The following is a 22,742-nucleotide window of genomic DNA, read 5'->3' on the forward strand; positions in this document are numbered from 1 at the left end:
AGAAACCCTCGGGTCTGCTCCAGCAGCCTGAGATACCCGAATGGAAATGGGAGATGATTGCCATGGATTTCATCACCAAAATACCCAAGTGTCCGAGTGGGTACGACACCATTTGGGTAATTGTCGATCGTCTGAAAAAGTCCGCCCACTTCATCCCAATCAAAGAATCATTCAAGATGGAAAGACTCGCACGAATCTACCTCCAAGAAGTAGTTCGACTGCACGGTGTACCTGTGTCCATTATCTCTGATCGAGATAGCAGTTTTACCTCCAGATTCTGGCAGTCTCTCCAGAAAGCCCTTGGAACCAAACTAAACATGAGCACGGCATATCATCCTCAGACTGACGGACAAAGTGAGAGAACTATCCAAACCCTGGAGGACATGCTTAGAGCATGTGTCATTGATTTTGGAAAGTCGTGGGACACACATCTACCTTTGATCAAGTTCTCGTACAATAATAGTTACCACACCAGCATCAGGATTGCCCCGTTTGAAGCCCTATACGGTCGTAAGTGCAGATCCCCTTTGTGTTGGGCCGAGTTGGAGGACACACAGCTAGTCAAGAGTCGAATTCCCAACAGTGCTCTCACTGGTCCTGAAAACATCTGCGAAACCACTGAGAAGATCATCCAAATCCGAGAACGATTGAAAGCTTCACGAGATCGCCAAAAGAGTTACGCTGATAACCGCCGGAAACCTCTGGAATTCCAGGTTGGAGACCGTGTCCTGTTGAAGGTCTCACCCTGGAAAGGCACGGTACGCTTTGGAAAGTGTGGGAAACTTAACCCTAGGTACATTGGACCCTTCGAGATCCTCGCCAGGATCGGTCCGGTAACCTATAAACTTCATTTACCCCATGAGCTCAGTACCATCCATCCCATCTTCCATGTTTCAAATCTCAAGAAGTGCCTATCCGATGAAACCTTCGTAATTCCTTTAGACGAGATCGAGATCAATGAAAACCTCAATTTCGTGGAGGAACCGATCGAAATCATGGATCGAGAAGTCAAACGTACAAAGCAAAGCCGCATCCCGTTAGTGAAGGTCCGTTGGAATGCCAAGCGGGGACCGAAGTTCACTTAAGAGCGTGAAGACTCGATGAAACTGAAGTATCCGCATCTCTTTCCAGATCCATGATTTGTATCTTGACTTGTATCTTAATTTTGAATTTCGGGACGAAATTCCCTCTAACAGGGGGATAATGTGACAACCCGAAACTTCTAACCCATGTAATTGATCTGTGTTTCAGCACTAAAACTTGAGTTCATTGTCCTTTATTAAATCTTGTGATTCCATATGGGTTCTTTAGACTTAGTATAATTTAGATATGAGTCTTAAGAAGGGTTGGAGAGTGTTTAGTATCACAAAATCGGGCCAAAACTCACCAAATAAGGTGTGTGCGGCCACACTTGTGTGTGTGGCCACACCTGTGTGTACGGCCACACACCCAACCACAAACACCCTCAACCTCACACCCAATTCAATTTATGGATGGATACCTGTTCATTCATTCATTTAGATGTTCTCTTCCCTCTCTCTACTTTCTCTCTCTAAATCATCAACCAAGAACACTTAGAAGGCTTCATAATCGTGATCTACTTCATCTTCAAGCTAAGTATAGTGGTAAACACTTGGATCCCAAGCTTAAAACTCATTATATTCATCATATTCATCATCCCATGAAGGTGTACGGCCGCACACCTTCAAATGGGGATAGCATACATTCAAAAATTTCCAAGTATGAAGAGCATACACTTCAAAAATCAACATATGGACTCAAATGAGGAGTGTACGGTCGCACACTCCTATGTACGGCCGCACACACCCTCTGTACGGCCGCACACTCTTGTGTGCTACCTCACACACACTCCTGGCTGCACTCCCTAGCCGCACACTCATTTTCAAGACCATACACCCACTCTAATACTCATTTTTGGCCCTAAACGTGCATAAATCATTAAGTTTGGATCATAGGACACTTATTCTTAGTAATTCCAAGACCTAAGGATGTTATCCCATCATGTTTAGTCATGAAAAACCTTAGTTCTAACACATTCATGTGTCATCACATGAAAAATAGGGGCCATAGGAGTTCAGGACATCCGTTGACACTCGATCTCTACATTAAGCGGTGAGTTCATACCCCTACCCTTTTTCGTTGTTTTTCACTGTTTTCAGGGGGGAACACAAGCAAAGTACAAGGGACTACTTGTACTCAAAACTTGTTTTCATGTGTGTGTTTCACATTTTACATGCTTTTAACACTGATTGATACAACTGATAATCATTTGAACATGCAGATCACGTAAACATATTATTTGTGAAATGGGTTTATAAACTGTTATGTTTTATATATTTCACAAATGGTTTCCACATTTTATCAGTTAAAAGCATGACATTAGAAATTTTGAAACATAAAACTTGTACATTGTATATCCTTGGTAACACTCCACAGAGATACGCAAGTGGAGGATTATCATATTATTACTAGTAAATTTGTTAGTCCTATATGATTGGAGACACGTCCTCGGTGAACACTCCACAGAGATACGCAAGTGGAGGACTGCACCCGTAACCAGAACCTCTGGGATTAGAGAGCGTGACTTGAGTGTATAGATCTATACAGGGCTGACTACCCCATACTTGGTTGCTAGCTACAGCCGAACCGAAATGGTTCAAGGGTGACGAAAGTCATAAGGTGATGTGGACTACTTATTTCCATATCTAGTCTATCGTATGGTTATGGAACTCGCAATTAAGATAACAGTGATTTACTTAATAGTAATAATGAATAACTTAACACATTTTACAAGATAACTAGGTTTCAGAATACATCTTTTACATTGAAAACCAACATTTAGCAAAGCATGGGACTTTCCTGGGGAATGTTTACATAACTAGAAAAGTGTAACAAAACGGATAACTTTACATCTTTTACAATTGGTAAAACACAATCAGGAAAGTATGGGACTTTCCTGGGGATACATTGGTACGTGTCACACCCCAAAACCAAGAACGGCGGAAACGTTCTGGGGCAGAGGACGTCATGTAAAGTATCACAACACAGTAAATGTAAATAAGCAAACAACATCATCCATTGCATTAAATATATAATCTTAATACAAGCGTGTTCTGTACAGTTTTAAACACCAAAAATATAAGGTAAATCAAAATAATAATATGATGAGTCTTGAATGCGCTCCATCTCCTCAAAAGCTGGCATCGGTACCTGTCTACTGATGACCTGAGAATACAAGTTATTTTGAAAGAGTTTATCAACATTAAGCTGTTGAATTCATAAGTATTTTAGTGTCGGTGTTTGTTATCAAAAACGTTTGAACGTGTCTCAAGTATAAATTCGTGAAATGTATGTAAGCGTTTGTAAAAGTTTGAATCTCTCAGAAAAACCTATATTTTCTAATAAAGTAGCCTTCTACTAAGGCTTAAGTGTTTTGTATGTTCTTTTGATGTAAAAGTGTGTAATTTCCCAAGTGCAACTATCTTTTAACAAAATATAGTTTATACATTAAAGTTCAAGTGAGGTTATCACTAAAAATATGTAATGGGTAAATCATTGTAGTACTATAGCTTAGTTTTATAGTAACTACTGCTGTACTAACTACCTTAAACCGGATTTATATTAAGGTAAAATGTGATAATTGCACCATGCTATCGACTGGTAACAACGACATATGAATGGTCGTAATAATGGAATGACGTTTGGCACCCGCAGACCTGCAGGTCCGGCTGTAGCTAGCAGCAAGGTGTAGGATAGTCAATCTAGTATAGATCTATACGCAAACTCACGCTCTCCCTCCAAGAGAATTCTGGCTACAACTCAGGCCATGACATTTAAGGCATGCTCCGATACAGTGGATCACAATTGTTAATGCATTAATGTAAGGGTAATGTTTCTCGTTCTAGTATAGTTGTATATGTTCTCATAGTATAGTTGTATATGGACTCATGAATGAACTGACTCATTGATCTAGCAGTTGTAATAGTATGATCCTGTGTTACCCTGATGGTAACTTACTAATGGTGTGCCTAGTACGTATGAATATGGAAGTACTTTTATGTCTATATATGTATATTTGATATATAATTAATATTGAAACGACCTTCGGATGGTCACCCGAAATCCCACCAGACCACATCCAAATCGAGAAAAAGGAAATAGGGCGGATGGCCTTCCTAAGCCCTTTAAACATTATTTATACATATATACATATATGGGCATGCAATTTATAATATAAAAGCATAAATAAGTTTTTATAAGACATTTGAAACACAAGTATTATTTTAAGAAAAGATCGACTTGATGTCAATCTATAAAACAATTTGAAGGCATAGGTTTGATAAAACAGTTTAAGTATAAGGAACATTTGTTTGAATCACAGTTTTAAATAAGTTTGAAAAGTAAAAGGGTTTGTAAAACATTTTGAAGTAAAACAGTTTGATAGACAGTTTGAACAGTGATAGAATCACTGGTTTCCCTAGTTATTAATCACATGTGATTAATGCAATCACATGTGATTGAAGCAATAACTATAAGTATTTAACTTGTATCCCCCCCCCCCATAAGTATTTAAAACATTTAAAATCATTTCAAAGGTTGATTAAAGGGGTACGAACTCACTTGAAAGTTTGAAGATAGCGAGATGGAAAACCGGGCAGAGTTTTGTCTTGGGAAACGGATTTTTCTCGGGATTCTCGGGAATCTCGGGAGTAAAATCGACCCTCGGGACTTGAGCAAAAAGACCAGAGCTTCGGGTTTGAACGGACACGGAAATCGAGGAAAGATCGTGAGAGAAAGGGGAGAAATGAGCAATTTTTCCGGAAACCCTCGCATTCTATTTATAGGGGGTCTGAGAAGCCTCGGTACGCGAGGCATACGCTTGTACGCAGCGCGTACGCGTACGTCATGCATGAGCGAGTCATCGACTGCCTCTGCTTCGGATGGGACGGATGGGATGGGACGGGTCGGACGGGGCGGGTCGGTAGCTTCGCATAGGGGCGACATGGACGATCCGAGGCCCTTGATTCGAGTACACGGGGCGTACGAGGGTACGCAGGGCGTAGTCCGGTCCTATCTGCTGACTCCCCTTCGGATATTACCAAGAATTTATATTTAAATTTATATTTATTTTAAATAAACTTCTAAAACTCATATCTCCTTCATACGAACTCCGTTTTCGACGTTCTTCATATCCACGCGTAGGTGAGACTAAGATCTACAACTTTCGTTTAGATTCCGTTGGCAAATTATGAAATTATTTTTATTATTTATTTATTAAAATGACGTGATTAAGGAATTTCTTCAAAAATTTATAACTTCTTTATCCGACGTCCGTTTTGGACGTTCTTTTTATGTACGCTCACGGTTTGAGGTTATCTATAACTTTCATTTAGGTACTTAAGGCTAAAAACTATTGTATTGAAACTTCGCATTTTTCGTTTAATCGTTGTTGCCGGTTTTGCCGAGAATCTTCGGTTGGTCATAACTTCCTCGTTATAACTCGGATTTTAGGGTTCTTTATATGTACGAAAACCTTGATACGATTCCTACTACTTTATTTAACCCAAATAAGATTTTAGGGAAGTTATATTTTGACCTAGATTTGATTGGTTTTCCATTACATTATCTCGAAATATCGGGTTGTCACATCATCCCCCCGTTAGAAGGAATTTCATCCCGAAATTAGAATTTAAGCAAGTAAGAAATTACAAATAACTAAGCAAAAAGGTGAGGGTATTTCAGTTTCATCTGATCCTCACGTTCCCAAGTGAATTCCGGTCCTCGCTTGGCATTCCAGCGAACCTTCACGATAGGGATACGGCTTTGCTTTGTCTGCTTGACCTCACGGTCCATGATCTCTACAGGTTCTTCTACGAAGTTGAGGCTCTCGTTGATCTCGATCTTGTCGAGTGGGATTACAAGAGTCTTGTCGGATAGACACTTTTTCAAGTTAGATACGTGGAATGTAGAATGTATGTTATGAAGTGCGTCTGGTAGGTCGAGTTTGTAAGCTACGGGGCCGACTCTTGCAAAAATCTCAAAAGGCCCTATGTACCTCGGATTAAGCTTCCCACGCTTTCCGAAGCATATCAAACCCTTCCAGGGTGAGACTTTGAGAAGGACTCGGTCTCCCACTTGAAATTCCAAAGGTTTTCATCGTTTATCAGCGTAGCTCTTCTGTCGGTCTCTAGAGGCTTTCAATCGTTCACGGATCTGAACGATTTTCTCTGTCGTTTCCCGAATGATCTCCGGACCGGTGAGAGTACTGTCAGAAGCTTGCCCCTGGCTAATTGGGTATCACCCACCTCAGCCTAGCACAGAGGGGATCTGCACTTTCGGCCGTAGAGAGCTTCAAATGGAGCAGCCTTGGTGCTCGTGTGATAACTGTTATTATAGGAAAACTCGACAAGGGGTAAATGAGTATCCCATGCCTTCCCAAAGTCAATCACGCAGGCTCACAACATATCTTCCAGTGTTTGGATGGTCCTCTCACTCTGTCCGTCGGTCTGAGGATGGTAGGCTGTGCTCATGTCCAGCCTTGTTCCTAGGGAATGTTGTAGTGATTGCCAGAATCTTGAGGTGAACCTACTATCTCTATCGGAGATAATGGACATAGGTACACCATGTAGCCATACGATTTCCGTAATGTATGTTCTCGTAAGTTTCTCCATCTTGTCGGTTTTTTTGATAGGCAAGAAGTGTGCAGACTTGGTCAATCTATCAACGATGACCCATATGGTGTCAAGTCCACCCGTTGTCTTGGGCAACTTGGTTATGAAATCCATAGTGATCCGCTCCCACTTCCATTCTGGGGTCTCTGGTTGTTGCAATAAACCAGAGGGCTTCTGGTACTCGACCTTAACCTTTGCGCAAGTAAGGCATGTACTTACGAAGGTAGCAATCTATGCTTTCATATTAGGCCACCAGTATAGCTTTTTAAGATCCAGATACATCTTATCTGAACCTGGGTGGACGGAATACCGAGTGTTGTGCGCCTCGGTCATGACCAAGTCTCGGAAACCACCGTGTTTCAGTGTCCAGATCTGGTTCATGAAATATAAGGCTCCGTCACCCTTGGCTTCTAAATTCTTGTCCATTCCTCTAAGGGATTCATTCGTCACATTTTCAGGTTTCATGGCTTCAAGTTGAGCCTCCTGAATTTGCTTAGACAAGTGTGAATGGATGGTTATGGACAATGACTTGACTTTGCGACCAGAATATTCCTTCCGACTTAGGGCGTCTGCTACTACGTTGGCTTTACCCGGATGATAACGAATATCGCATTCGTAATCACTGACTAGCTCGACCCACCGTCGTTGGATCATGTTGAGCTCCTTTTGATTGAAAATGTGTTGTAAACTCTTGTGGTCGGTAAAGATAATGCTCTTCGTTCCATACAAGTAATATCTCCAGATCTTCAGAGCAAACACTACTGCTCCTAGTTCAAGATCGTGAGTCGTGTGGTTAACCTCGTGTGTCTTCAACTGCCTCGAGGAGTAGGCGATGACCTTACCTCACTGCATCAGAACACAACCGAGCCCTTGATTTGATGCATCGCAATAGACTACGAAGTCTTCTATTCCTTCGGGAAGGGATAGTATTGGCGCAGTGCACAAGGCTCTCTTGAGCGTTTGGAACACTCTCTCTTGTTTCTCTTCCCAGTCAAAGGCCACCCCTTTCTGGGTTAGGGTTGTAAGAGGTTTCGCTATTCGAGAGAAGTTCTGAATGAATTTGCGGTAATAGCCAGCGAGACCTAGAAATTGACGTATTTCTGTAGGCGTCTTAGGTGCTGACCAGTTCTCAATGGCTTTAATTTTGGATGGGTCCACGTGGATTCCCTCTTCGCTTACCATGTGTCCTAAGAATTCGACTCTCCGGATCCAAAATTCACATTTCGAGAACTTCGCATAAAGCTTCTCTTTTCGTAATGTCTCTAGAACTTGTCGCAGGTGATCGCCATGCTCTTTCTTACTTCGGGAGTAGATGAGGATGTCGTCAATGAAAATGATGACGAACTGATCCAAGTAAGGTCGGCATACTCTATTCATCAGATCCATGAAGATTGCGGGCGCATTGGTCAATCCGAATGGCATCACCACGAACTCGTAATGTCCGTAACGAGTTCGGAAGGCTGTCTTCGGCACATCCTCCTCTAGCACTCGTAACTGGTGATATCCGGATCTCAGATCAATCTTAGAAAAATAGTTCGCCCCTTGCAGTTGGTTGAATAGATCATCTATGCGAGGTAGAGGGTAACGATTCTTGACCGTCAGTTTGTTGAGTTCTCTGTAGTCAATACACATACGGAATGATCCGTCTTTCTTCTTAACGAACAAGACCGGTGCTCCCCAAGGTGAGAAACTCGGTCTTATAAAGCCCTTGCTGAGCAGTTCGTTAAGTTGACCAGAGAGTTCCTGCATCTCAGCTGGTGCTAAGCGGTAGGGCGACTTGGCTACTGGGGTAGCTCCTGGAACTAAGTCGATTCTGAACTCGACCTGTCGTTGCGGAGGTAACTCGGGTAGTTCTTCTGGGAAAATGTCGGGGAAGTCGCTCACTATAGGGATGTTCTTTAGTTCTTTAGTTTCGAGGCTCGTGTCGACGATGTGAGCAAGGAATGCATGGTATTCCTTACGCAGATACTTCTGTGCTTGAATACTTGATATGATGCGAAGACTTGCACCGGGTTTGTCGCCGTAGACTATAAGAGTTTCGTTAGACGGAAGGTTTAGACGGACTACTTTCTCATAGCACATGATGTCGGCGCGATGAAGGCTCTCAATCCATGCCAATGATAACGTCGAAACTTTTTATTGAGACTGGCATGAGGTTGATTAGGAATGAATGGTTATCTAGAGTTAGGGTACAACCTAAGTATATGCTACTCATACTTTCAGTTTTTCCATTACCCATTTCTACTGTGAATATTCCTTTGAGTGCGTGCGGTGGTTGATTGAGCTTGCGAGCAAATTTATGGTTTACGAAGCTTCGCTCCGCTCCATTATCGAACAGAATGCATGCATAGGAGTTATCGAGGAGGAACATACCAGTCACCACTGTCGGTTCAGCAACTGCTTCCCCGTGGCCTATAGCTAGTACCCTTCCTGCTCCACCAGCATTCGTTGCTTTGGGGCAGTCCCTCTTATAGTGGCCTGCTTCGACACATCCATAGCAGGTCGGGCTCGCGCCAGAGCCAGGGACTTGGTTGATAGGTTGTGCCGGGAACTTACAGAAACGGACGGTGTGTCCTTTCCTGTTGCAGTTAGAGCACTGCATTTCACGGCAGGGGCCGTTGTGGTGGTAGTTGCATTTGTTGCACTTGGGCGAACTTCCAGCATACCGACCCACCGGAGCAGTAGTAGCAGCAACAGGGGTTATTGCGGCATGTATTGCCACAATTTACTGCTTTTTGGCAGACTGTTGCTTCTTCTTTTCATCCCAGAATTTCCGCTTAGTATCAGCGGGTTTGGAGGGTTCCGGGATGGCTAGGGTGGTTGTGGTTGCAGGGGTTTTGACTCCATGGTCAATGAGTCGTTGTGCCAATCGTTTGGCACTGTCGAAGGTAGCGGGGTTTGATGCTAGAACATTCCCCTGATACGGAGGCACTAGCCCCCATATGTACCTCTCGATCTTCTTCCCCTCGGTGGGAACCATATTGGGGCAGAGGGCCACCAACTCGCTGAATCGGGCAGTATAAGCGACCACGTTGGTGCCCTTCATCGTCAGGTTCCAAAGTTCCTGCTCCAGTTTCTGGATCTCGCCCCTCGGGCAGTATTCCTCAGTCATGAGGTCTTTCATTGTTTCCCAGCCTATGTCGTTGGCTACGACGAGAGTTAGTGCCTTGACATGGTCGTTCCACCATGTCAGGGCCTTTCCTTCAAAGGTGCATGCGGCGTACTTGACTTTACTCGCCGGAGGGCATGAACAGATTTCGAAGACTGATTCAGTCTTCTCGAGCCATTGCGAGAGGGCAATGACTTCGCTAGTGCCGTAAAAAGGCTTCGGTTTGCAATTTGTGAAATCCTTGTATGAGCACTCTCTTGAGCGCACAGGGGTTTCAACCGGGGTTGATTCCATAGGGGTTCCACCTCTGCTGGCATCAGAAGAGTGATACTGAGCTATGGCAGTTGCCACTGCTACAGCTACGGCAGCATTCAGGGCTACAGTATCGATGACCGGAGGCGGAGGAGGTGGTGGTGTAGGATTATTCCTGGGAGATTTGCGAGGAGGCATCTTTCAGCTATAAGTTTATAAAGATAAGAAAAATGGTAAGAATCAATTTGTAAGCAACGTGAGAGTGACACATGGACTAACTAACCATAGCCCAACAGTTGAATGAGTGTTTGAAATCATAATAAGAAATATTAGTAGGAAAGCACAAGTATATAGATTTTTGCCACAGATTAGATAGATTTCAGTAATACTGGTATTACTGATGTAATAAGTTCAGGGAAAATCGACCTAACAGTAGGTCTTACATCATACCATATAGAAAAGTTTGACAGTTCTTAGATTCCTAATTAGAGTACTGAAAGTTAGGAATATTTTACAGACAAGTGCTACTTAGAGCATAGATGTTAAAGGCTATTCTTTAATCAAAAGACAGAGATGTACTAGACATCATCTAACGGCGATGGGAATTCCTCGGGCGAGCCCTGAGGTCGGACACTTGACGAAACACCTCTTGAAGGTGTCAATCCTGAGCCCTCTGACCAGCTCGAAGTTCCAAGATTTCAGCTCGTGAGGCAGCCAGCTGCTACTGCAGGGTTTCGTTGGTTCTCCGGGTCCGTTCCATGTCTTCTTCAAGACGGCGGATGCGGCTGTGTTGACACCTGAGTTGGCATCAATCTCCATGACCCGGTCGATGGGTGCTCGACCTTGCTCGACATTACGAGCTATTCTGCGGATAATGACAGGCAGAGCTCGGTCAGCAGAGCCACCATCGCTGACGTTGTAAAAGCTTCGGTCCCCAAAGTATGGTAAGGGTTGACCATGTTCATCACTCCAACGATTCAAGTTGTTTGCCCACAAGGGAGTAGGACCTGGAAAAGCTGGTCGAGGGTTGTTGTTCGGGGCTTGACCTACGAGCGGTAGGTTGTTGACTTCAGGCTCAGAGTCGGATCCATCAGAAAATCCTTCTGTGAGGTGATCATCCAAAGGGATTGGATGCTCAACTTCGGGCTTTTCATCGATCCACCCGGCATTGCCTTCATTTGGAAAGTACGGGTCGCCGTGATGGAACCCAGCCATTTAGATTTACGCGAGAAGAGAGGTATAAGAATATAGTATACGTGTAACTAGTAGTACAAAATACACCTATAGTATTTTAATTTTAACATCTACTGATCTTCTTGTGGTATTGTTGGTAAGTTTTTAGACTTGTTAACCTATCACAACCATTCTAGGGCATATGCTAATCACTCCTAGGACCAGCATAGTTGATCAGGCTATGCCATTCCCAGGACTGACCATACATCCCCGAGCTCACTTGTGATATTTAACAATCGTAATACTTTTGCTCTTGTCATTGTGACACTGATTTTAGTATGAATACAAACTAGTATACTTAATTAAATATTTTAATATTTAAAGTACAGACTCTTGGTCAGAGTGCTTTAATCCCTAATGGGTTTATAGTTTAGTATATCTTTTATGGGTTGATGTGACATCCCCAATTTCACGGCCAGAAAAGACCGATTTGTTTATGCTTTGTTTTCAAAAATCAGAGTGATCGTTTAAAGGAAACGGTTGCGGAATTTGTTCCCAAAATAAAATATGATAACCATTTTATCAAAACATTTCTCGAAAAGAATGTATTTTTATTTAAATAATAAAACCTCGGGATGTCATGTTCGTTACAGACCAAAAGCATAAACAACATAAAATAGACCTTACAATAGTTATTCAACTACTGATCTATAATCCAAAATCTCTCGTCAAGTCCGCCGACTTATACTCTTGTGTCATTACCTGTAATGAAAAGAAAACTGAGTGGGTCAGGCTTGGGAGCCTGGTGAGCATATAGGGTTTTCAACCCACAATAATACATTTATTATATTCAATTATCAAACAATCAACTCAAATAACCATCTCCATCATCTTCTTAAGGTTTCCCCCTAAGAACCAACTATCCTTCATTCACTTATTCCTAAGGAATCGGCACGAAATCCATTGCTGCCAAAGTTTATCTATCGAGTACTAAATCCATAGTTATAAGACGCTAACTCCATAGTCGTCGGGGTTTACTCAAGCGATGCTAACTCCATAGTCATCAAGGTTCACTTAACAAGCGCTAACTCCATAGTCGCCAAGGTTTACTTAACAAGCGCTAACTCCATAGTCGCCAAGGTTCATCAAATAGGCACGAAGTCACATCGTCGCCAAGGTTTATGCAATAGGCGCTAACTCCATAGTCACCAAGGTTTATACAAAAGGCGCTAACTCCATAGTCACCAAGGTTTATCTAACAGCAGGCGCTAACTCCATAGTCACCAAGGTTTATCTAACAGCAGGCGCTAACTCCATAGTCACCAAGGTTTATCTAACAGCAGGCGCTAACTCCATAGTCACCAAGGTTTATCTAACAGCAGGCGCTAACTCCATAGTCACCGACTAACCCATCTACCCATGTTCTACCCAACAATATTAGTAGATAAAAATATACATTTGTATACATAGTTTAAAGAAAACCTGTATAGCATGCTTTAATCAACACATATATCACATAACAGATGAGACACACACACGTGACACATATCTCATAAAGAAATAAGCAGATCTGTAAGATAGAAGAGAGTGAATACTCATTCACACATAACACAACCAAATATATACACATAGCACGTATTTTTATATAAAATACTTCGTATTATTGTATTAGAAGAAATAACTACACACTCACTTGATCAGAAGATGATCGGACAGCACTACGGCTTATAGGAGTAGTATTCCTCAGCAGATCTGGAAGATCTTCACAAAAATCGACTTCTCGCGGGCAGAGCTTCGACTCGGGAACCGCGCTTCTCGGGATCTTCGGGATCTCGGGACTTGTCTCGGGGCTAGAGTATGATACCGGGGCTTCGGGGTGTAAAAATGCAGAGCTTCGGCGCAAAGATGAGAAGAAATGAGCAATTTAACCCTGAACACTCGCATCCTATTTATAGTGAAAATATCTGATGGACTCGCCGAGTAGGGGACACCTACTCGCCGAGTTGGCCCATACTCGCCGAGTAGGGAACACCTACTCGCCGAGTTGGCCCATGTGGCGGCTTTCTGCTGGTGCCACGTGTCAAACTCTGGGTGGTGCCACATCACCCCTATCACGTGTTAGCCTTCGAACTTAGAAAAATCATAACTTTCGCATACGAGCTCCGTTTTTGACGTTCTTTATATCCACGCGTAGGTAAAATCAAGATCTACAACTTTCGTTTAGACTCCGTCGGCTAAATCTTGACCGATCTCAAATTTAACAGTAGGAGGCGTTTAGACTGTTAAACGACCGCGAAGAATTCGTAACTCCTTCATACGAACTCCGTTTTCGTCCATATTTTTACCGTTGAGTTCCTATTAATGAGACCTTCAACTCTCATTTAGGTCGCGTAAGCCAAAAACCGCTCGAACTAAAATTCGAGTTTCGGGTCGTGCACTGCTAAGCCGAATCTTAGAAAAATCATAACTTCCTCATACGAAGTCAGATTTGGGTGTTCTTTTTATTGACGCTCTTATCTTAACATAATCTATAACTTTTGTTTAGATTGATAAGGCTAAATCTCGCTCTATCGTAAATTCACTATTTACGCTTCCCGGTGCCGTGCCGGTTTTGCCGTAAAACTTCGACAGGTCATAACTTCTTCGTTATAACTCGGATTTCGGCATTCCTTATATGTACGGAAACCTTGTAACATATACTACAACTTAGTTAGGATTATTCATCCTAAATAATCTTCTATCAAAAAGTCATTTTTGACTCTTATTGTCTCTAAATTGACTAGCCCTGATCTACGGGCGTTACAATTATCTCCCCCTTAGGATGATTACGTCCCGGAATCATCAACGAAATAGGATTCGCATACTGACTCCATAAGTTATCTCTCCATTCTAAGTAATAACCCTGATGGGTCGTGTCCCGATGACCTCTCATCATAGTCGGACTCAATTGATATGACCCCTAGGGTCGGAATAACAACTATCTTTCTAGACATTACCGAAACAATGGTAATGACATACTTGAATAAATCAGAATCAATTACTAGCTTCTTGATAACCTTGTGACTTCCCCTGATCCAAGCGTGAGTCCTGTGCTTCCGGTAGTATAGATCTCTACTACCATTCACACCTACTCATACTCGTCCCAGGTATTGTCTTGCAGTTAACCAAGTCACCATACATAAATCATATAATCATTCAACACATCAGATAACAAAACTAGGATTTATATTAATTCTTGAAACTATTACACAAAAGTTCAAGTTCACCCTATACTATGCCTCTAACAGGCTATGCTTCCTGATACAGACTTTACCGACTTTATATATTAATATGAAGTCTTCATCCTTTAATCCTCCCATCTCTTTCTGCTTCGTTGAGGAACATGTTGAATGCCCTTGGTTGTGGAGGTGTGTTTTTCTGTGGGCAGTCTTTAGAAATATGACCTTCTCCATTACACCTATAGCACATCTTCTTGTTAGGTGCGCACTTGTTGGCATAGTGCCCTGTCTTCCCACATTTGTAGCAAGTCATCTCCTCGCTACATTTCCCGAAGTGTCTCTTCTTACACTTCTCACACCACTTAGCCTCATCTCTTCCTCCAGTTTTCGAGAATTTACTTTCTTTATCGATTATTGAAGATCCTTCACGCTTCCTTTTCTCTCCAACTTCAGCCCTTTCCAGACCCTTTTCTTTTATTTGGGTCTCAACATTTTTGGCTGCCCAGATGGCGGCTTTCAGAGTGGTTGCTTGTTTGACTATCGGACCAAAGTCCGTTGGTAATCCATTGGCAAACTTGTTGACCTTGGAAAGTTCAGTCGGAATTAGGTATGGAATAAGCTTCATCTTCTCCGTAAAGCTCGTAGCGTATTCAGTAACGCTCAATTTTCCTTTCTTCAGATTCTGAAACTCATTGTTGATTTCCAGAAGATCCTGCTCAGAGCAGTATTGCATTTTCATTTGCCCCACGAACTCTTCCCAAGACATCTTGCTAGCTTCCCCCTTAGGCATTGAACCAGCCAGTAACTTCCACCAGCTCAATACTCCAGATTTTAACAGAGGGATTGCAAGAGCGGTCTTCTGTCTGTTGCTACACTCGCAACTTTCAAACATTGTCTCCATCTCGGAGATCCAGTCCATGATTTGCACCGGTGTCGGGCTCCCAGAAAGACACGGTGGTTTGGATGCCATGAAATCCTTGTACTTGCATCCACGTCCATCATTTCCTCTATCCTGGTTGTTTTGGCGAACTATTGGTGGGTTGGCTTGACCAACGGTCCCACTATAGTTTCCTCCTTCAGAATGCCCTCCATTTACTTCGGGCTCTTCTACTCGAATTGACAATTCCTCACGATTTTGTCTGATCAGACGTCTAGTTTCTTCCATCTGATTATTCAACATTGCCTGGATCATCACTTGAACTCCGGCCATTGTCATTGGTTCAGGCGCTGCTGCCACAACAGGTATTTGTTCAATTACTGGTACTTGATTCCTGTTCTCATCAGCATTTCCAACTCCACTCCTCGTTCTCACCATTTTTGATCTATACACCGAATATGGTGAAATTAGATCCTTAATCACGATAGATATTCAAATCATCCTTATCACTCCGAAACGTTTATATGCTAGTTCTAATATCGTAGACGTACGCTTAGAATCCTATACACATAAGGTTTCCAGATCCGGTCGGCAACAGACCATAGATCCGAACAAATAATAGCATCAATATAGCTATCACACAAAATGTTTAGCACGCAAAAGCATTTTAGGCAACTTTCCTAAAATAAAATAGTGCCTGTGTCAATTTAGGTGTACTACCTAAAATATAATGGACACACTCAACTCGCAATCATTGCTTAGCATTCTAAGTTTAAGTCTAGAAATCCTACAAATTCCTAGTTCGCTTAAACTAATGCTCTGATACCAACTGTGACATCCCCAATTTCACGGCCAGAAAAGACCGATTTTTTTATGCTTTGTTTTCAAAAATCAGAGTGATCGTTTAAAGGAAACGGTTGCGGAATTTGTTCCCAAAATAAAATATGATAACCATTTTATCAAAACATTTCTCGAAAAGAATGTATTTTTATTTAAATAATAAAACCTCGGGATGTCATGTTCGTTACAGACCAAAAGCATAAACAACATAAAATAGACCTTACAATAGTTATTCAACTACTGATCTATAATCCAAAATCTCTCGTCAAGTCCGCCGACTTATACTCTTGTGTCATTACCTGTAATGAAAAGAAAACTGAGTGGGTCAGGCTTGGGAGCCTGGTGAGCATATAGGGTTTTCAACCCACAATAATACATTTATTATATTCAATTATCAAACAATCAACTCAAATAACCATCTCCATCATCTTCTTAAGGTTTCCCCCTAAGAACCAACTATCCTTCATTCACTTATTCCTAAGGAATCGGCACGAAATCCATTGCTGCCAAAGTTTATCTATCGAGTACTAAATCCATAGTTATAAGACGCTAACTCCATAGTCGTCGGGGTTTACTCAAGCGATGCTAACTCCATAGTCATCAAGGTTCACTTAACAAGCGCTAACTCCATAGTCGCCAAGGTTTACTTAACAAGCGCTAACTCCATAGTCGCCAAGGTTCATCAAATAGGCACGAAGTCACATCGTCGCCAAGGTTTATGCAATAGGCGCTAACTCCATAGTCACCAAGGTTTATACAAAAGGCGCTAACTCCATAGTCACCAAGGTTTATCTAACAGCAGGCGCTAACTCCATAGTCACCAAGGTTTATCTAACAGCAGGCGCTAACTCCATAGTCACCAAGGTTTATCTAACAGCAGGCGCTAACTCCATAGTCACCAAGGTTTATCTAACAGCAGGCGCTAACTCCATAGTCACCGACTAACCCATCTACCCATGTTCTACCCAACAATATTAGTAGATAAAAATATACATTTGTATACATAGTTTAAAGAAAACCTGTATAGCATGCTTTAATCAACACATATATCACATAACAGATGAGACACACACACGTGACACATATCTCATAAAGAAATAAGCAGATCTGTAAGATAGAAGAGAGTGAATACTCATTCACACATAACACAACCAAATATATACACATAGCACGTATTTTTATATAAAATACTTCGTATTATTGTATTAGAAGAAATAACTACACACTCACTTGATCAGAAGATGATCGGACAGCACTACGGCTTATAGGAGTAGTATTCCTCAGCAGATCTGGAAGATCTTCACAAAAATCGACTTCTCGCGGGCAGAGCTTCGACTCGGGAACCGCGCTTCTCGGGATCTTCGGGATCTCGGGACTTGTCTCGGGGCTAGAGTATGATACCGGGGCTTCGGGGTGTAAAAATGCAGAGCTTCGGCGCAAAGATGAGAAGAAATGAGCAATTTAACCCTGAACCCTCGCATCCTATTTATAGTGAAAATATCTGATGGACTCGCCGAGTAGGGGACACCTACTCGCCGAGTTGGCCCATACTCGCCGAGTAGGGAACACCTACTCGCCGAGTTGGCCCATGTGGCGGCTTTCTGCTGGTGCCACGTGTCAAACTCTGGGTGGTGCCACGTCACCCCTATCGCGTGTTAGCCTTCGAACTTAGAAAAATCATAACTTTCGCATACGAGCTCCGTTTTTGACGTTCTTTATATCCACGCGTAGGTAAAATCAAGATCTACAACTTTCGTTTAGACTCCGTCGGCTAAATCTTGACCGATCTCAAATTTAACAGTAGGAGGCGTTTAGACTGTTAAACGACCGCGAAGAATTCGTAACTCCTTCATACGAACTCCGTTTTCGTCCATATTTTTACCGTTGAGTTCCTATTAATGAGACCTTCAACTCTCATTTAGGTCGCGTAAGCCAAAAACCGCTCGAACTAAAATTCGAGTTTCGGGTCGTGCACTGTTAAGCCGAATCTTAGAAAAATCATAACTTCCTCATACGAAGTCAGATTTGGGCGTTCTTTTTATTGACGCTCTTATCTTAACATAATCTATAACTTTTGTTTAGATTGATAAGGCTAAATCTCGCTCTATCGTAAATTCACTATTTACGCTTCCCGGTGCCGTGCCGGTTTTGCCGTAAAACTTCGACAGGTCATAACTTCTTCGTTATAACTCGGATTTTGGCATTCCTTATATGTACGGAAACCTTGTAACATATACTACAACTTAGTTAGGATTATTCATCCTAAATAATCTTCTATCAAAAAGTCATTTTTGACTCTTATTGTCTCTAAATTGACTAGCCCTGATCTACGGGCGTTACAGTTGATATACTTGATTCACTATAAACAATGCTCTGATACCAATCTTTCACACCCCAAAACCAAAAATGGCGGAAACGTTCTGGGGCAGAGGACGTCATGTAAAGTATCACAACACAGTAAATGTAAATAAGCAAACAACATCATCCATTGCATTAAATATATAATTTTAATACAAGCGTGTTCTGTACAGTTTTAGACACCAAAAATATAAGGTAAATCAAAATAATAATATGATGAGTCTTGAATGCGCTCCATCTCCTCAAAAGCTGGCATCGGCACCTGTCTACTGATGACCTGAGAATACAAGTTATTTTGAAAGAGTTTATCAGCATTAAGCTGGTGAATTCATAAGTATTTTAGTGTCGGTGTTTGTTATCAAAAACGTTTGAACGTGTCTCAAGTATAAATTCGTGAAATGTATGTAAGCGTTTGTAAAAGTTTGAATCTCTCAGAAAAACCTATATTTTCTAATAAAGTAGCCTTCTACCAAGGCTTAAGTGTTTTGTATGTTCTTTTGTTGTAAAAGTGTGTAATTTCCCAAGTGCAACTATCTTTTAACAAAATATAGTTTGTACATTAAAGTTCAAGTGAGGTTATCACTAAAAATATGTAATGGGTAAATCATTGTAGTACTATAGCTTAGTTTTATAGTAACTACTGCTGTACTAACTACCTTAAACCGGATTTATATTAAGGTAAAATGTGATAATTGCACCATGCTATCGACTGGTAACAACGACATACGAATGGTCGTAATAATGGAATGACGTTTGGCACCCGCAGACCTGCAGGTCCGGCTGTAGCTAGCAGCAAGGTGTAGGATACTCAATCTAGTATAGATCTATACGCAAACTCACGCTCTCCCTCCAAGAGAATTCTGGCTACAACTCGGGCCATGACATTTAAGGCATGCTCCGATACAGTGGATCACAATTGTTAACGCATTAATGTAAGGGTAATGTTTCTCGTTCTAGTATAGTTGTATATGTTCTCATAGTATAGTTGTATATGGACTCATGAATGAACTGACTCATTGATCTAGCAGTTGTAATAGTATGATCCTGTGTTACCCCGATGGTAACTTACTAATGGTGTGCCTAGTACGTATGAATATGGAAGTACTTTTATGTCTATATATGTATATTTGATATATAATTAATATTGAAACGACCTTCGGATGGTCACCCGAAATCCCACCAGACCACATCCAAATCGAGAAAAAGGAAATAGGGCGGATGGCCTTCCTAAGCCCTTTAAACATTATTTATACATCTATACATATATGGGCATGCAATTTATAATATAAAAGCATAAATAAGTTTTTATAAGACATTTGAAACATAAGTATTATTTTAAGAAAAGATCGACTTGATGTCAATCTATAAAACAATTTGAAGGCATAGGTTTGATAAAACAGTTTAAGTATAAGGAACATTTGTTTGAATCACAGTTGTAAATAAGTTTGAAAAGTAAAAGGGTTTGTAAAACATTTTGAAGTAAAACAGTTTGATAGACAGTTTGAATAGTGATAAAATCACTGGTTTCCCTAGTTATTAATCACATGTGATTAATGCAATCACATGTGATTGAAGCAATAACTATAAGTATTTAACTTGTATTCACCCCCCATAAGTATTTAAAACATTTAAAATCATTTCAAAGGTTGATTAAAGGGGTATGAACTCACTTGAAAGTTTGAAGATAGCGAGATGGAAAACCGAGCAGAGTTTCGTCTTGGGAAACGGATTTTTCTCGGGATTCTCGGGAATCTCGGGAGTAAAATCGACCCTCGGGACTTGAGCAAAAAGACCAGAGCTTCGGGTTTGAACGGGTACGGAAATTGAGGCAAGATCGTTAGAGAAAGGAGAGAAATGAGCAATTTTTCCGGAAACCCTCGCATTCTATTTATAGGGGGTCTGAGAAGCCTCGGTACGCGGGGCGTACGCTTGTACGCAGCGCGTACGCGTGCGTCATGCATGAGCGAGTCCTCGACTGCCTCGGCTTCGGATGGGACGGATCGGATGGGACGGGTCGGACGGGGCGGGTCGGATGGGGCGGGTCGGTAGCTTCGCATAGGGGCGACGTGGACGATCCGGTCCTATCTGCTGACTCCCCTTCGGATATTACCAAGAATTTATATTTAAATTTATATTTATTTTAAATAAACTTCAAAAATTCATATCTCCTTCATACGAACTCCGTTTTCGACGTTCTTCATATCCACGCGTAGGTGAGACTATGATCTACAATTTTCGTTTAGATTCCGTTGGCAAATTATGAAATTATTTTTATTATTTATTTATTAAAATGATGTGATTAAGGAATTTCTTCAAAAATTTATAACTTCTTTATCCGACGTCCGTTTTGGACGTTCTTTTTATGTACGCTCACGGTTTGAGGTTATCTATAACTTTCATTTAGATAATTCAGGCTAAAAACTATTGTATTGAAACTTCGCGGTTTTCGTTTAATCGTTGTTGCCGGTTTTGCCGAGACTCTTCGGTTGGTCATAACTTCCTCGTTATAACTCGGATTTTAGGGTTCTTTATATGTACGAAAACGTTGATACGATTCCTACTACTTTATTTAACCCCAATAAGATTTTAGGAAAGTTATATTTTGACCTACATTTGATTGGCTTTCCATTACATTGTCTCGAAATATCGGGTTGTCACCGTACGTAACCAGAACTGTATAACAAACTAGATAACATAACTATACAATTTCACAAGAGTAAATGTGTTTTCAGTGTACAACTATACATTACATGTTGAGAAAAAAAACCAATTTTTTTTAAGAAAATATGGGATTTTCTTGGTGTGTGTAACATTTTCAGAAAGAGAAAGGAAACTCGAACACTTTCACAAAACAAAAATTGCTTATGAACTCACCAGCGTTATGTTGATTTTCAAACCGCTTGTGTTCTTAGGTCAGCGTTAGAACAGGTACCCGAAGATCATTTTGTTCCATGTGGGAGTGCGCAGAAGACTTGTCTCGTTTTCTTTATATATACTATGTATCACAACTGTACAACTTACTTTTGAAACAAATGTAAACTTTCCTATATGTAATGTAATGGTTGTTTTACTTTACTTACTATGTGCATTGGATTTGATACTCAACATGGAGTCAACCCCGGAAATGTTTCCGCCTTCGGTTTTCAGGGTGTGACAATATTAAATTGAGTGATTTGCGAAATTGTTTTGAGTGAAAAATATTAATAAGAGCGATTGATCCAATTAATTTGAGTGATTGATTTGATTAAACTAGGTGAGCGATCCAAGTGATTGATCAGAGAAATCAATGCTGATTAGAGTAGTTAATCAATATATTTGAGCGACTAATCTAAGCAATTAATTTATATCATAGTGATTAATATCAATTAGAGTAATTAACATGAATGATGGATTTAAAGGAACTGAGTGACAAATTTGAATGATTAATTAATCATTGATTTGAGTAATATGCGAGATTACATTGAGAAAATAATTTGAACGAATTGAGTGAATAATTTGGATGAGTTGTAAACCCGTAATAATATTTGAAGATATGATTTATAATATACCGATATGCTAAGTGTCTAGCTGATATCCATTATGTGGAAGGCTTATTGATAATGACAAGGATGATAATGATGGAATGAAAGAAGATTTCTTAATATTAATTATGATAATTTAGAGAATAACAAGATAGAAATAAGTTGAAGTATGAGAGTATGGTTTGGAGTAAAGATATAACTCCTAAAGTTGATATGAAGTGAGAAATTACAGTAATAGATTTTAATCGAGATGAGAGATGATTAGATTTGATATGAGATTGATATCCCTTCGGGAATGAGATTGAGATATGTGATTGGCATTACTTGGGAATGAGATTGTGTTATGAGTTGATGCGTCATGGGCTGACACTGTTTCCATTTGTTGATATGAAATGGGTTGACACTGTTGCTATTTGTTGATATGTCATGGGCTGACACCGTTGTTATTCGTTGATTTGTCACGCGCCGACATTTTTATTCGATATTTATTGGAAAGTCAGGTGCTGACATTGTGATGTGATATTGGGTTAAATGTTAAGAGTTGATAAACGAAAAGGTTTGATTAAAGGGAAAAATAAGATATTATGATTGTGGCATTATGCATGATTATGATGCATACAATTGGCAATTACATGAATTGATCAAAGTAACTGATCTGAGTGATTAACCTGAGCGATTGATTAAAGTGAGTGATGTGGTTGA

The sequence above is a fragment of the Lactuca sativa genome, chromosome 3 (assembly GCF_002870075.4).
Source record: "Lactuca sativa cultivar Salinas chromosome 3, Lsat_Salinas_v11, whole genome shotgun sequence".
Lineage (NCBI taxonomy): Eukaryota > Viridiplantae > Streptophyta > Magnoliopsida > Asterales > Asteraceae > Lactuca > Lactuca sativa.